Genomic DNA, 11,821 nt, shown 5'->3' with positions numbered 1-11,821 from the left:
TGGAATACATTCATGGCAAATTTTAAAATTTCCATCATAGTAAAGAGAAACTGCCATTCAATCCAGTGAAATGCTTTCTCAGTGTCAAAAGATGCTATTACTACAGGACTGGCATCATTTTTCATCTTAAAGAGGATATTAAATAAGCACAGCAAATTCGTGCAGGTGAACCTACTGTACTAAACATAAAATAAAACCACACGTTCAGGATGAATTATTTTAATGCTTATGCTTTCAGTCAATTGGCCAATAACTTTGGCAATTTGTTAATACCTACATTTAGGAACAAAATAGATCTATATGACCCACATTCCTATACACTTTGGTCTAGTTTCAGTGTTGCTACAATCAGCACAATGTGGTTTGGAAAGCATCCGTCGGTCAGCACTTCGTTTGCATAATTTAGTGACACCAAGGCACGAAAACAGCAAACATTAGCTTGCAAAAATGATGTTCCCTTTGTGAACTGGGAGGACTAGACTTGCCTAAGGCTTGTAAGATTTATGAACAGCTCGATGGCAATAGACTGGAACAAGAGAAGGCCAGACCACACATTAAAAAAGAGTAATCTGCTTTGTCTAAAATTAGAAGTCCAAGACACATTTTGGATCCAAATCTGAATTTCCTTATAGTCAGTGGGAGATGTGGGTGCTCAGTAACTTTGAAAATTAAATCACTTATATTTACTGGTTAATCCTAACTATGGATTTAGGGACAGAAATTTCGGCACCCAGGTTTGATATTTAGTCTCCATCTTGTGGGTCTGTGGACCCCTGGACTCCAAACTAGGTTGCAGAGCACCAAGTCCTCTCCTTTTAAACTATCTATATTGTTAAGGTTGTAGATGTGATATTCCTGCTAGTCCCAGAATTTCTCACCCCCTGTAGTGTCAGTGAGCGTACACAGCATACCAGGGCTTCTCTGCATGCGGCCCTCTACTTTCTTACTAAATCCCTATTAGCTGGTTTGAGATTTCAGCAACCTAGGGCAGGCTTTAGGCCCCAGAGCTTTTTTCTCTGCCTGTCTGAGTGAAATTGTGCCACTCAGACTAAATACTTTTATAAATATCTTTTTTGGCCTCGTGGCCCTCTGTGATGATGTCTAAGACCTTGTTTATCTCTGGCATACCCTCAAAGTGCTTATCATCATGTGCTATATCCTCACTTGCTTCACATGCTCTCTCCATCCCCTAATCCTTTCCTTTGCCATCCCATCCTAAAATGCGAGAAGCACAAATGGGGGCACTCTTTCTTCTTCAGTGACTAATACCCTGGCTATGGATGTAGAACTTCTGGTGCTACATTTCCTATTAATCTAGGAGCTTTACAATCTCACTTGCACTCGTATATATACACACACACACAGAGTATTACATATGCCGATTTAGCATGACCACTTGCTCAGGATGAAAGTACCTGAAGGGTCAGAAATAAGGCAGTGGTCCTACTTAATCTTTCTCTGAGCAATTGCGGGGAGTGAACAATAACAAGGGGAAATGAAACAGCCTTTCAAGTCATAGAAGGCTTAAGAACCATGGCCTATACGCAGAAAACCTCACGGCTGGAAGGGTAGGAAAAGGGTAGTTCTACACTGACTCTCCCATAGCTGGTGGATTGTGACTCAGGAAAATGTATTTGAGAAGCCAGTTGTTTCAGATAGCACTATGTGTTACTGGGGATCTGTAAAGGCAATTGCTGTAGCAAAACTGTATAGGGAGCATCACAGCAATGTTAGGGGTAGCAGCTGAGGTTGTGCAAGCCCGCTTCCCACCTGGTACTGGCAAAGGAGGTGATTTCCATGAGAAAATGAACCTGAGGTGGTAGGTGGTGTATGGAGATAGAGAACTGAGGAGGAGACAGTGGAGATAGCAAAGAGGTAGGAGATTCTTGCAGCAGCTGACAAACTTTCCCACTAATTGGTTCTGTGTTGTGTGTTTGGTAGGGATGAAGACGAGGGCCCCAGATATTTTCTTCTGGTGGCCTCTTGGTCTCAAATGCATTTGGCTGTGTTCAGCTGGAGTTGATGGTAAGTCAGTAGAGGCTGCGAGGTTTTGAGACTCGTTGTACCTGAAAATGTGTCGCTGTTACAAAAATATTTGCCCTGAAGCTTATTGGGATATCTGATGCTGCTCTAGTTATAAGAGGTAGGGTTTCATTGCCCATTCACTGAAGCTCTAATTTAACTTGAAAGGTTTTCTACCTCTGTTCTATCAGGCTGAAATGAGACGTGAACACAGAACTGAGAGCCAGAAACTCCTTCCTCTAAAAGTGAGTTGGGGCCTGATGTTCAAACCAGGTCTCTTGTTCTGGGTGCCCGACTTTAGCTTCTGAGGGCTTGATTGTCAGAGTTACTAAGTCGTCCCAGCTCTAAGGCTTTGTCTACACTATGCACCTTTTAGCAACACAGCTGTGCCGCTACAGCCATGCTGCTAAAAGGCGTGCAGTGTAGCTGCTGTTTGTCAGCAGGAGAGAGCTCTCCCGCCAACAAAAAACTTCCACCCCCAACGAGCGGCAGCAGATTTGTCAGCTGTTCACACTGGTGCTTTTCTTTGGTAAAACTTTTGTTGTTCGGGGTGTGTGGGGTTTTTTAACACCCCTGAATGACAAAAGGTTTGCTGCCAAAGTTCCAGTGTAGACCAAGCCTAAGAGATTTCAGCTAGAGTTGTGAGTGAGCAGGGTTTCCTGAAAATGTTGGCCTTATCTTTTCTGCCCAAGTTTCCACTCTGTAAAGTTGGGATAAAAACACACAACTTCCCTCACAGGGGTGCTGTGAGGATTAGTTAATGTTTAGACAGGACTTTGAAGATTACAAGTATTTGGAGTAAAATTATGTAAGAGTCTTAAGGCAAATTAGAAAATGTAGCAGTTTCTTTGATTAAGCAAGATTGATTAAGCCACACAAACAGGAGTGGCAGCTGGTTCCATCTCCCTGCTTGAGGAGAAAACACCCTCCCACCAGCTGGATAGCAAGTTATAAATATGAAATCTTCAGAACAAGCTCAGTGGCTGATCAAACATTGAGTGACTCAGAAGTCATTTTATACTAATGCTTCATGACAAGGTTAAAGGCTAGTTTAAATGCTGGAATCCTCACTCTCCTGGCCAGCCCTTATTCCTTTCCCAGTGTTTGTAAGTCCTTGAAATATGTGCTTCAAGCCCCTCATCACTCCAGCAACCTCGCTAACCAACCAGTCACTCAGACTCCAAGCTCTATACTCTCTCAAACTGATGTTACCAGGCTTCAGAGGAGCTCTTGTTTACCAGCAGACAAAAACTGAAACCAATCAAAATCCAACATATACATGTGAGGGTTGGTCCGGTGTGATTTGGGCTTGTAACGGAGATGAATCAGTGGGAGATTGAGCAAAGGAAACCTATAAAACGAGCAACAAGTTGTCACACTAGCATCATTTCTCCCTCATCTGAATGTATGGTCTAAACCATGAGAGGTCTAGGACCCCATTCATTTGAATTTATACTGTCCTACTTCAAGTACTAATCAGAAGAAAAACTGAACAGACTCCACAGAATGCTTTTGGTGACTACTGGTAAATAAGGCATATATTACAACACAAATGTAAAATACTCCAGAGAAAACAAAGACTTCCAAACTGGCCCTTCTAAACTGAAACAAACAACCATAAGCAAAGAGGACAAAATAAAACAATTACATAAACATGACTACTTGATTATAATACTTTAGACCAAGGAGAGATTATGACTCTCCAAGCAAAGGGACAAAGAGAATTCTCACAAAGGAGACTATCAGAAGGAAATGCAAATTCTGTAGCAAAATTAGTGTTGGTGCATTCCAGGCAAAATGCTTCTGCTGTACTATGTATACAATAGATAAGTAATGGTCAACTTGAATAAAGTATTTAACAGTGACCAGGAAAAAGACCGGGATTTTCAAAAGGTTCCCAGAGCTGAATGAAAAGCGTTGCTGGGTGGAAAAGGGCGTGAGGGCAGAGATAGCAAATAGGACAACTGCAGTTCAAAGAAAGGAAGGTACCTGGTGATATACACTCCACGTCAGGCAGGGGAGGCTATCTAATTGCATGTTGATTTGAAAGTGATGAATAACAATGATCTGGCAGAAATGATTCAATAGGCTCACAGTAATTGGGAAAAGAATGATACTACACAGAAAGAAGACTATCCATCTGCCTTGATAGCTGGTTTGAGGGGGTTGATTAGATTTGCATTGCAAGGAAGAACTTCTTCTACCAGTGTGGGGCCTGATCCTTACTCATCTAACTAGTGTTAATGTCTTCATAGATCTGGTCAGGTGAGTAAGAAGTTAGGGTTTGCAGAATCAGGCCAGGAAGAAGGAAATGGGTAAGGTGTTAATGTGATTCTGTAACCCCTCTAACATGACATTCTTAAGGCCACATTCTACTCTCAAATGTGGGTCAAATAAAAATATATAAAAATGGCTTCCTTCTCTATATCTTTGTACTATCACACTATATCACTCATTCCCTATAACGTTTCCTAGGACAAAGCTACCCTGGTGATTGGCTCTGGGCTGTGGCACCCAACACTGTATCTCTAACAAGCACCCCGCTTTAATGCATAAAGAGCCCAATCCTGAAAAGGTGCTGAGTGCAGTCAACTCCTGTTGACTCCCCTGAACACCAGTGCTCAGCACCTTGCAGGATCAAGACAATATCCCCAAGTAGAGCCGCATCCATTGGGATAACTGTATTTGGTGTATGCTGGGGAAATACCATTTGAGATTTATGAACATATGGAAAAGACCACTAAATAATTTCAGTCTAACACTCCATGAATTAAATGTATTTTCTACTTTATCTTATAAAGCTGAAATATGAAACATTAAATTACAGCATAGCTTAGACTCTGAGAAGTACTGTCTTTAACCAGGGAGAAAAGGTGGGTGAGGTAATATCTTTTATTGGACCAACTTCTGTTGGTGAAAGAGACAAGCTTTAGAACTTACACAGGGCTATTCTTCAGGTCTGGGCAAACAAACAAACATAGCAGGGACATAAGTTATACTACGGCTATTATCTACGAATAGTAAGGACAGCTTGGATAAACCCTTAGTTAAGAATACTAGTTTTTTGCCAAAACATAAGACAGAGAAATCCAAAATTCAAGGACTTCTGTCAATTCACTGACATGTCCCTATTTCAATTTCATAGTAACAGATCCACTTGTCATAGTTGTTGTTCAGCCTGTCATCATAAGTACCATTTGTGTTTTTATAAGTAACAGCAGGAGGCTTCCCAGCTGACTGTCTAATAATACATGATGCACTGAAAGCCAGACCATGCTGAGTACTTATCCATCAATCCTTTTGCATTCTTTATTAATGCTTGATTCCTGGTTACTCGTTAGGTCATCTTATTTTTTTAACTGGTAATTTTTTAAAAAAGTTTAATATTTCCTCCCAGCTTAATGCTTTGCCTTCATACTGGTACAGAGAGTTCTGTGCACTGGTTCTAAGCAAAGGAAGACAAAATATACAAATATTGGATGTTACAATCTACTGGAAGGAGGCTAAAAATCTTATTGATAGTGCATTTTCTGTATTAGATCAAAAAGCACACCCAGAATATTCAGTAAACATCCAACCTCTTACAAAACTCTAGTAATTAAACTAATTCCCCCAATTACTTCATTCCATATGTTAAATTCGTGCCTTGTATAGAAAATTATATATTTATTCCTTCTCTTGCTTTCGTAGCAGACACTAGCTCAAAAAGACCTTGGTGTGTCTAGGCCTTGGAGTGGCTATGTTCTTCCAAAGCTGGTACTGTATACTGTACCTCAGTGATTTCCCCTCTTAATTTCCTCATATCTAAAGAAGACTATCAACCTCTAACAGTTTACATATATAAGCTATGTCATGTTCCTGTATCATTTTTTGTTCATCCTGCATTGAGCCTTGTCTATTTCTACATTTTAATTTTTTTTTCAAAGGTGATCAGAACTAAGCACAGTATTTTATATGTGGTCTTATGATTAGTCAGTACCTTTGATAGTGCTAGAAAGATTGGTTCTGAAATATCCGTTACCTTTATTTATGCTTCCCAGATTGGGGAGAGAACCAAGAAATAGATATGAATAAAACAGCAGACTTAGCAGATCTTTCCCTGTGTTTTCATATTCACTTCTATTTCCATGCAATATTTCATTTTTGTATGCATCTGTCACTGTTTGCTTCTGTCAGAAGTTCAAAGGCAGACCAATTTCATAAAAGGGAGATAGTATTGACTGATCCATAATATTGTTTCTACCTTCTTTTTTTTTTTTTTTAAACCAGTCCTTGATGCACATCTCCAATTTTGAAAAGCATTTCATGACTCACTGGACAGTTTGAAAAATCTATACCATGAGCTCATTATCATGTTGGCTGTTGAGTGTTTTCCATTGGTAGCGTTTGCAATGCAAAACTGGTTTCACCAGGTTCTTTTTCTCTATGGGGAAAAATGTTAAAAATTAATCTATACATACATAATAAAACATATGGGAAGTGATATCAATGTGATGGATTACATTTATCATGCAGCTTTGACTACCTCTCTGCTCATTAATCCACTTCTCCCACCAACTTCCAACACTCAGAACACCTTTGTACAGCCCTAATGTTTTAATCAACTCATCAGAAAAAGATTTTCTTCTTCCCCCTGAAATGTGGAATTCCCAATCATCCCCCCAAATCTCCCTGGCCTGAGGTCCAGAGAAGGCAATATGTTGTCCTACACCAGTGACCAGCTCTTTAAAACATGATATCTCAAGAGCCTGCAGCACTGGATATAGGAGTTTTACACTCTTGTGGTGAAATCCTGCCCTAAATGAAGTGAATGGGAGTGTTACCATTGACTTCAATGGGGCCAGGATTTTTTCCCTGTAAGGGAAAAATCCTAGCTTTCATAAAACCATATAATTTTCTTCTAGCCCTGGAAGTGCTCAAAATATGAAACTTTAAAGAAAACACAATTTTAGATAATTTTTAAAGGTATTTTGCATGTTGAGCAAAAAATGTTCTCTCATTCTCAGCACATATGGAACCTTAGTAACTAAGGCACCTGGCTTTAGGGGCACAAAGATACAAAACCAGTCCCAATAGTTTTAAAAAATTCTATCTAAATCATTCTTGTGTCTCATTTTTCTGTAGAATACATGGCACTTACAGAATGCATGATGGTGTGGTATAAACGTGTTTTCAGCATTCATTTTGGATGACTTGCAGAACTCACCTAGAGCTTTCCCGCGGATGATGTATTCTCTCCATCTCTCATTCCCTTTCTCTCCTTTGTGCATGATGCTAGACAAACAAGAACTTTGCCCCCTAAACTGGGTGCACAGCAAGCAGAATTACTATTTCATCATAGGACTCACTCTTTTACAGCAAAAGAACCACATTGGAATCAAAAGAACATCACAGAGAGCCACAAAATGATTAAATATTTAAGGCTAGGTTCTGGCTTTGATGAGATTGAGGCATGTGTGAGCAGCTGGAGCAGCTGTGTGGCAATGACTTGGAGGCGTTCTCTTTACAGAGGGCAGACACAGACAGAATGCCTCCAGGGTGTCGTGAGGGGGATGGAGGAGCCGCATGATCAGAAGTGGCATTTGCTATACCTACACAACGGGAGTAGCAGCTGCCCTTGCCAGTGCTGGCCTCCAGATACTAGGCAGTGTGCATACTGGCAATGTCATGGCCTCAGTCCATGAGACATCCTTTTGGGCATCAGCAGCAATGCTAGCCATTGTCATATCCCCAACTTGCACTCAGGGTGCGTGAACATTAGCATTTTGGATGTCTCCTACTGGGGTGCTCTTGGGGGAGGAAGGAAAAGAGATTCTCCCTCAACTGCACCCACCCCAGGGCAGCCATCATATGGCATTTGCTGTGTAACAACTTTAGAGGCAATAGTTAATGCATTCATCTAAAAAGCTAAGTGAAGGTTACAATGTGAGCAGGGTTTTTTTTTAGCTATCAGTGAGAGATCTCTGGCATTACCAAGTCTGTTACTGGTTTTTAGAAGTTTGCTTGTCTGTGTCACTGCTACCTACATGTTTCAGAGTAACAGCTGTGTTAGTCTGTATTCGCAAAAAGAAAAGGAGTACTTGTGGCACCTTAGAGACTAACCAATTTATTTGAGCATAAGCTTTCGAGAGCTACAGCTCACTTCATCGGATGCATACTGTGGAAAGTACACAAGATCTTTTTATACACACAAAGCATGAAAAAATGGGTGTTTACCACTACAAAAGGTTTTCTCTCCCCCCGCCCCACTCTCCTGCTGGTAATAGCTTATCTAAAGTGATCACTCTCCTTACAATGTGTATGATAATCAAGTTGGGCCATTTCCAGCACAAATCCAGGTTTTCTCCCCTCCCCCACACACAAACCCACTCTCCTGTTGATAATAGCTTATCTAAAGTGATCACTCTCCTTACAATGTGTACAACAATCAAGGTGGGCCATTTCCAGCACAAATCCAGGGTTTAACAAGAACGTCTGGGGGGCGGGGGGGTAGGAAAAAACAAAGGGAAATAGGTTACCTTGCATAATGACTTAGCCACTCCCAGTCTCTATTCAAGCCTAAGTTAATTGTATCCAATTTGCAAATGAATTCCAATTCAACAGTCTCTCGCTGGAGTCTGGTTTTGAAGTTTTTTTGTTGTAATATCGCAACTTTCATGTCTGTAATCGTGTGATCAGAGAGATTGAAGTGTTCTCCGACTGGTTTATGAATGTTATAATTCTTGACGTCTGATTTGTGTCCATTTATTCTTTTACCTAGAACTGTCCAGTTTGCCCAACGTACATGGCAGAGGGGCATTGCTGGCACATGATGGCATATATCATATTGGTGGATGTGCAGGTGAACGAGCTTCTGATAGTGTGGCTGATGTTATTAGGCCCTGTGCTGGTGTCCCCTGAATAGATATATGGGCACAGTTGGCAACGGGCTTTGTTGCAAGGATAGGTTCCTGGGTTAGTGGTTCTGTTGTGTGGTATGTGGTTGTTGGTGAGTATTTGCTTCAGGTTGGGGGGCTGTCTGAAGGCAAGGACTGGCCTGTCTCCCAAGATTTGTGAGAGTGTTGGGTCATCCTTCAGGATAGGTTGTAGATCCTTAATAATGCGTTGGAGGGGTTTTAGTTGGGGGCTGAAGGTGACGGCTAGTGGCGTTCCGTTATTTTCTTTGTTAGGCTTGTCCTGTAGTAGGTGACTTCTGGGATCTCTTCTGGCTCTATCAATCTGTTTCTTCACTTCCGCAGGTGGGTACTGTAGTTGTAAGAATGCTTGATAGAGATCTTGTAGGTGTTTGTCTCTGTCTGAGGGGTTGGAGCAAATGCGGTTGTATCGCAGAGCTTGGCTGTAGACGATGGATCGTGTGGTGTGGTCAGGGTGAAAGCTGGAAGCATGTAGTAGGAATAGCGGTCAGTAGGTTTCCGGTATAGGGTGGTGTTTATGTGACCATTGTTTATTAGCACTGTAGTGTCCAGGAAGTGGATCTCTTGTGTGGACTGGACCAGGCTGAGGTTGATGGTGGAATGGAAATTGTTGAAATCATGGTGGTATTCCTCAAGGGCTTCTTTTCCATGGGTCCAGATGATGAAGATGTCATCAATATAACGCAAGTAGAGTAGGGGGCATTAGGGGACGAGAGCTGAGGAAGCGTTGTTCTAAGTCAGCCATAAAAATGTTGGCATACGGTGGGGCCATGCGGGTGCCCATAGCAGTGCTGCTGATTTGAAGGTATACATTGTCCCCAAATGTAAAATAGTTATGGGTAAGGACAAAGTCACAAAGTTCAGCCACCAGGTTAGCTGTGACATTATCGGGGATAGTGTTCTTGATGGCTTGTAGTCCATCTTTGTGTGGAATGTTGGTGTAGAGGGCTTCTACATCCGTAGTGGCCAGGATGGTGTTATCAGGAAGATCACCGATGGATTGTAGTTTCCTCAGGTAGTCAGTGGTGTCTCGAAGGTAGCTGGGAGTGCTGGTAGTGTAGGGCCTGAGGAGGGAGTCTACATAGCCAGACAATCCTGCTGTCAGGGTGCCAATGCCTGAGATGATGGGGCGCCCAGGATTTCCAGGTTTATGGATCTTGGGTAGTAGAGAGAATATCCCAGGTCGGGGTTCCAGGGGTGTGTCTGTGCGGATTTGATCTTGTGCTTTTTCAGGGAGTTTCTTGAGCAAATGCTGTAGTTTCTTTTGGTAACTCTCAGTGGGATCAGAGGGTAATGGCTTGTAGAAAGTGGTGTTGGAGAGCTGCCGAGCAGCCTCTTGTTCATATTCCGACCTATTCATGATGACAACAGCACCTCCTTTGTCAGCCTTTTTGATTATGATGTCAGAGTTGTTTCTGAGGCTGTGGATGGCATTGTGTTCTGCACGGCTGAGGTTGTGGGGCAAGTGATGCTGCTTTTCCACAATTTCAGCCCGTACACGTCGGCGGAAGCACTCTATGTAGAAGTCCAGTCTGCTGTCTCGACCTTCAGGATGAGTCCACCTAGAATCCTTCTTTTTGTAGTGTTGGTAGGGAGGTCTCTGTGGATTAATATGTTGTTCAGAGGTGTGTTGGAAATATTCCTTGAGTCGGAGACATCGAAAATGGGATTCTAGGTCACCACAGAACTGTATCATGTTCGTGGGGGTGGAGGGGCAGAAGGAGAGGCCCCGAGATAGGACAGCTGCTTCTGCTGGGCTAAGAGTATAGTTGGATAGGTTAACAATATTGCTGGGTGGGTTGAGGGAACCATTGCTGTGGCCCCTAGTGGCATGTAGTAGTTTAGAAAGTTTAGTGTCCTTTTTCTTTTGTAGAGAAGCAAAGTGTGTGTTGTAAATGGCTTGTCTAGTTTTAGTAAAGTCCAGCCACGAGGAAGTTGGTGTGGAAGGTTGGTTTTTTATGAGAGTATCCATTTTTGAGAGCTCATTCTTTATCTTTCCCTGTTTGCTGTAGAGGATGTTGATCAGGTGGTTCCACAGTTTCTTTGAGAGCGTGTGGCACAAGCTGTCAGCACAGTCTGTGTGGTATGTAGATTGTAATGGATTTTTTACCTTCAGTCCTTTTGGTACGGTGTCCATCTGTTTGCATTTGGAAAGGAAGATGATGTCTGTCTGTATCTGTACAAGTTTTTTCATGCAGTTGATAGATTTCCACTCCATACGGCTAAATGCAGTGCCTTGCATAATGACAGGTTTCAGAGTAACAGCCATGTTAGTCTGTCTCAGTCTATCTGTTTTCATTTGCCATTTAACTTTTCTGTCTTGCCTGTAACCACTATATGCAGGTCAGGACATCATGCAACTTCTAACTCAGACCACAGATAATACCAAGGGTTAAAGTAAAGAGCGGGTGTGTGGTAGGGGTGTGGGGGGAGCTCCCCTTCCTCTCCCAGGCCTGTCTGAGCAGCATTTACCCTCCCTCTTTCTTGTGGTGTGAGAAGAGCACCCTCTTCTGTTTCAATCTACCTTAACCTCTTGATCCCATAGTGATGGGGGGTCATATAAGTACAGAAATAGAAACTCATAGAAAGAGACGTGCAGGGTGATGTGTGACACTGGTCTGGCACTTCAGACTGAGCATCACTGACCTAGACCATGGTGAAACATGTCCTCTGAAAGCAGGAAACAAAATTGTTGATTGATAAAACACAGTCCTTGTAATGCTTGGTATAAAAAGGGGACTGTGGCAGAGTTCAGAATAATCAGAAATCCATTTCAGTATCCCTTTCATGTAAAAAAGAAATTATGACCAGATGATTCACTTGATATTGAATCAGGCAAGTCAGATGAACTTTAAAATGTTTTATTCCAAGTTGATTAAGTGTTT

This window comes from Natator depressus, chromosome 8 (genome assembly GCF_965152275.1).
Source record: "Natator depressus isolate rNatDep1 chromosome 8, rNatDep2.hap1, whole genome shotgun sequence".
NCBI lineage: Eukaryota > Metazoa > Chordata > Testudines > Cheloniidae > Natator > Natator depressus.
The sequence above is the reverse complement of the archived record's forward strand: the minus strand, read 5'-3'. Positions refer to the sequence as shown.